The sequence below is a fragment of the Mustela lutreola genome, chromosome 6 (assembly GCF_030435805.1).
Source record: "Mustela lutreola isolate mMusLut2 chromosome 6, mMusLut2.pri, whole genome shotgun sequence".
Lineage (NCBI taxonomy): Eukaryota > Metazoa > Chordata > Mammalia > Carnivora > Mustelidae > Mustela > Mustela lutreola.
The window spans coordinates 15,978,947-15,984,859 of NC_081295.1; positions in this window are offsets into that span (position 1 = coordinate 15,978,947).

Genomic DNA, 5,913 nt, shown 5'->3' on the forward strand with positions numbered 1-5,913 from the left:
GCTGGGAGAGGGAGGACTGCTGGATGGCCAGGGAGAAAGGAGAAGATGTGAAACATAATCGACCTTTCAACCGTGTGGGTTTGGGGCACTGACTGCCCCCCTCCCTGTGCAGTTGAAATCCATTTTGACTTCCTCAAAACTTAACTACTAATAGCCTACTGTTGACCAGAAGGCTTCTTGATAGTGTGGTCAATTAACACATATATTTTGTATGTCATATATATTATATACTATATTCTTACAATAAAGGAAGCTAAAGAAAAGAAAATGTTACTAAGAAAATCATAAGGAGGAGAAAATACACTTATAGTACTGTCCTGTATTTATCAAAAAAGAAAATCCATGCATAAGTGGACCCACCCAGTTTAAATCCATGTTGTTCAAGGGTCAATTATGGTTATCTAGAAGAGTCAGAGATCGAATGTTCAAGGAAACACAGCGAGACTGCTAGGCACTGTTGACTAATGTTCTTCAGTCAAGTAAGCTACTTGGATGCAGCCTAGAGTAGGTGGGAGTAGGATTTTATCAAAGTTGGGGTTATTTCCAGGGGAGAAAGCTGCAGGGAGAGAGGGTAGGGGTGTTGGAGTATGAGAAAGGAAAGATCATGGTGAGGTGATATGGAACCTTTGCAGGGTCTGTAAGGAAGTGAGACCACTGGAGAGGTGGCCTAGAAAAGAGGTCAAAGACAATGGATGGTAGATCCTGATACCGCTGGAGAATTGTCAGCTGAATGGTAAGAGCTGTGAGGATAGGAAGTGGTAGGCAGATGGCGGGGCGCCTGGAACCAAGACTGTGGAGGTGATGAGGTGGGGGTAATTTCAGGGTCAAAGATATGCCAGGGAGTGGGTGGCTGATGTGGGGTAGAGTGCGAGATCACGGGCTATTAGAGCTCTACATATCTCATGCTTAATCACAGAATATTTAGATATTCATTGTTTGCTTTGGTTTTGGGGTTGTTTTTGAGACTCTAGCAAGGAAATGAGGAGAGGATAGAGCAACACTTAAAAGGTTGCCTCCAACCTCCTCTCCCCTCACTGAATCTGCGTACTCTGCACCCTGGAAGGCAGCCATACTCCACCCTCCACCCCTGCCCCAAGCCTGGACCCGATCACCTTCAGCTTTCAGTCCACCCAAGAATTGTCTCAGTTTTTATGCTGATTCATCAGATCTGTGATCTCTGATTTCTATAGTTTTCTCCCAGGTTGGTTTCAATGGAAGGAGCCTGGAGCCTAGGCCTTGTTCTCAACCCAAATAAACTTGCAGCAGCTACTCTGTGGACCATCTGAATGCCAGGCCTATGTCTGTACTCCCCTTTTGTTTCCAGAATACTTCAACTTTTTAGAAGGAAACTCCTCTTCCCTTCTACAGTCGAGTGGGCACTGCCCAGTTCTCATGCCAGGTGCCCGATGGGACTTAGTCTTGCCTTCCAGTGCTCGAACTGGTTCTGTATGACCCTGTGATACCAGGAAGGATTTAGAAGCTCTTTCTTCCACATCTCTAAGGCAAGTTCCACTTCCCCCAATGCATACTCACACACAAATACACACACACACACACACACACACGGAGTCTTGTGGATATTAGCTAGCACCATCCGGGGAATTGGTTCCCAATGTGGAAGCACTGAGAGGGATAGCTATGGTGTAGAGCACAGTGTTAGAAGTCGAGAGAGATGGACACTCACTTTGATAGTCTCCTCGTTTTCTAGGTGAGGTATAATCTATACCATGAAACTTCAATTTCTGTGAGGCAAAAACATACAATATTTTTTTCCCCAAAGTCTTGAGCATGCCGCCTAGAAGGACAAGGAGATGCTGGCAGGAGGTCCTTTTCTGGGCCAGGTTGTGGGCTCTGAGGCTAAGTGCTTGACTTTCCCACCAAGAGGAAGGGCAGGGACTGCAGTAACTAACCTCAGGGGTTCCCTGGTAGCACTTTGGACATCTCTGTAGATATTCTTCCTGCCTCCCTACCAAACATGTGTTGAGAATTAGTAGATATGGGCCGTAAAGATCTTTTTCTTCTTGAGAACATATACTTATCTAATATTTAACTGAAAACTTGTGTCTAAGTGGTCAAAGTTTTGAGTACCTTGTGAATATGGTAAATTCCTCTGCACAAGCAACAGTTTTGGCAATGGAGTTATGTAACATGGATTACAACAGTGTTGGAAGAGGTCCTGACGTTAACTTTGCCTCATGCCTCCATGCTGAGCAGCTGATACCACCAGGAATGACATTTTTCTCCCAGGAGCATCACTATATCTCACAGCAGATGTTGGAAAAGATGGGGAAACCCCAATTTTCTCTTTTTCTTTTTAAATTTTTATTTATTTATTTATTTATTTATTTATTTATTTATTTTTTAGAGGTATGGGGAGGGGGATGCAGAGGGAGCAGGAGAGAGAAAATCCAAGCAGGCTCCATGCTGATGTGGGGCTCATTCTCACAATCCTGAGATCATGACCTTAGCTGAAATCAAGAGCCCAGCACTTGACCAACTGAGCCACCCAGGTGCCCCACTCCTTACCCCTATTGACTATGCACATACTTATCAGGTATGTGCATAGCCAACTCTCCGTTTTTCCATGATACAGGTTAACTGTGCTTGGCAGGGCATTTGTCCATGCCATCAGTCTACCTGAAGCCTCCCCCAGTCCTCACAGTGCCATGTTGGATATATACTCATAATGCCTCCCCAAAGGGCCAGCCACCCCTAGAGAGCAGGTGAGATGAAGGGCTGGAATATGGAGGGAAGGGAGGTAAAGGTGTGTTACCTACCACCTTGGATCAGTTTCATGATTTCTTCCTCCTCACTGTGGATCATTAAACTGTGAACACAGGTTCTTAACAATCTAATTGAAATGACCTGGACTGTAAGTTATGTTCAAATTAATTTCTTCCCCATCCTGATGTAGAACCATGAAGTGAGAAGTGCATATTGTGTGTTCTTCATGCTGATAACATTCAGGTAAAGCCACGCAGTCTTTTCTATCCCGGAAAGTTTCATTTCAGGTTGAGTTTATTGAAGGCAGGTTGACTCATTTCTACACGATTCCCCTGTTTCCCTTTGACCAATTGTCAAGTGTGCTTGACGCAGAGCAGCTGACCTTCAAATACAAAGAGGGCTGGAGGTTGGCCTGGACTGTCAGTGTGGATTTGGCAGCATGAATTGCTCCAAAGAATCCTGATTTCTTATGCATGAACTACTGACCCCGGCACTGGAGCCTGGAGAGCAGGACGGGAAGGAAGGTGGACTCCTGCTGATTCAGGGTCCCTCCCCAGCAGCTTTTCCACTGTGTCAGCAGTATTCACCCCACTTTCCTCTCCTCCCTCTTCCGCCCCCCCCAATAGTCCTGTCCCTGGAAGTGGTTTTTAGTTGCCAGGAATCATGAACATTGGGAAATGATCCAAAAAACTGGGTGGCTCCTGATTTTCCATAGTCCACATGATAACATGTGGCCCCAGTTTAGCATCAGGTCATAGGTGTGGACACAGCATGGCCTAAAGGAAGGAACCAGGCAAGTACGTGCCTGGGCAGCCAGGATTTCTTAATGGCCAGTCTGGGTGAAGAGCAAGAAATGACCTACATGGGTTTCAGAATTTTCTCCTCTAGCTCCGTTACTTGGGAGGGGCTTTTCGATGTTGAGGCTGCGGGTCTGAGGACCACATTTTCAGATGGAAGACAACCAGGCCCCAGGCGACATCATTTCCAGGAGGTGGTAATGAGCAAGGAGGAAAGTCCCCAAGGTCCACATGCCTGCTCATTGAGGATCACAGGAAACGTCCTTAAAACCAGTGCCGGGTCCTGAGCTGGAGAAATACCTTCTTTCTTTGATTTCGTAACACGGCTAATGTTCCACTGTGCAAGAGATATTTCAAATGCCTCCACTGGGAAAATGGGCTTCAAAGGCCAAACAGTGCCTGTTGCTCCTGTCCATTCTAGGCAGCCGGGCAGGAACATGCTGTTACACTCCATTAGCGCTCTGATGACAGGTGTACCTTGCTTTTGTCAAGCAATGAGGAACTCGGTTGTGCGAGCAACTATCCCTCATTCACATTTGACAAAGGCTTCCTAACGTAGTAAGGTGATGAAAGCTTCCTACCTTCTCTTCCAGCTAGACATCTTAGCCCCTCCATTGCCCCTGAACCTCTCATCCTCCATGTCCAGCTCTATGGATGCAGAAGCTGTTTGGAGACCCCCTGTGCTGGTGCCCTCGGTCATTCAGAGATGGCCCACAAAGAGCCCTGTGTGTGAGCGTGTGCAGCTGTCACTGATAAGGCTGGTAGGTGGTGAGCCGTGCTTTCCACACTTCACATCCCGAGCTTATCCTGTGACTTGTGTGGGTAGCACCTGTTTGCACAGCCCACGCTCATCTGAGATTCTGCCTCTTGGACACCTGGGCAGGTTAAAGTCTTTAACTACCTTCCTCCCTCCCCTGCTCTGAAAACTGCACTTTGTCCCAGAATTCTGTGTGTCTAGCAGGGATGTCCCTTCCGCTCGCTAAAATCCTCCCTGGAACTAACCAATCAAATCACTCATTGAAATGTTTTCTGCACTCAGCAGTGCAAAAAGAGGAGAGAAGAGAGACAACCTAAAGGAAGCAAACTGATATTATGGCTTTTGAAAAAATAAACCACCAACGAAACATCTTCCAGAATGTGTTGGGTCCACGTTCTTACACTTCTTACATTAACTCAGTGATTGTGTCTGGTGTTTAGAATGAACAGCTACTCTGGGGGACCCCACCCAACATCAGAAAGAGCCCTGTGGGTTTCAATATTTTACCCTAAAGCAGGGAATCAAACCGGGTTTGGGGACATAAATATCACCTTGCTGAAGGAATAACAGAGAGAGAGAGAGAGGGATTGACCGGCACCCTTAGGGAAAACTTCTCTGATGGTGTGTGGTCCAGACCTTACTCTCATAATCCTCATAATCATAGCCTACTTGTCATGGCACTAGGTACCCGACATCCATTATTACTGTTCTTCCAAGCAGCCCAGAGACGAGGAACTTCTTCATCTCCTTTTATTGATGAAAAGACTGGAGCTCATCTGAAAATTAAGCTGCCTGTTTTTTTGGTAAGTAAGTGGGAAAGATATTTGTAACAGAGACATGCTTGACTCCCAAGTTCATGTTTTTGCTTTTATGCCAAGTGTCCAAAACAAAATTTTTACCAGTTCTTCACAGTCGATTTAGTTCAACAGTTACTGAGCACCTATCATATCTTGGTTGTGATGGACAGTACAGAAATAATAAAGTTACAGTCCCTGTCTTTAATTGAGCAAAAAAATACCCTCTTTAGGGAATCTTTCAAAACAAACACTTGAAGAAAATTTCCCTAATTGGGCTTGAAATGGTAACTTGACTTTCATTCTTTTTTTTTTTCACCCAAATGATTAAGCTATCAAAAAATGACAGTTCCATGAAATTAAGCATTGTGGTTTTGGTTATGCATTTAACCTTCTAACTAATGAGAAACTTTAGTATGATTTCTCCTAAAGAAGGAAAAGGAAGTGTCTTTTCTTGTCATGCCACAAAGGCAAGTAAATATGTGTAGTCTCAATACAAAATTACATTAGCTTTAGTTTATAGGAGGGATTGCCATATATCAGACCATAAAAAAGAATCAAATCTAGTCCAAAGTGTTTTGTGGGTAGTGTTTTGGGTAGGAGTGTGGTTTCTAAAACTCATCATTTCATATGCAAAATGGCGATTGCTGGGTGGGAATTCTGTAACTATGAGCAAGACCGGTTCGCATTTCAGGTTAGAAAGGAGGCAGATACTGTGACTCAGAAGTTCCCAGAAGAAATGAGGGAGTTACATGTGTATGTTTATGAGTATTTTTGGTGTTTTAAGTCTCTCAAAGCACCTGGTATGAGCCTCAGTGGGAGACTACACAGAGTATAAACA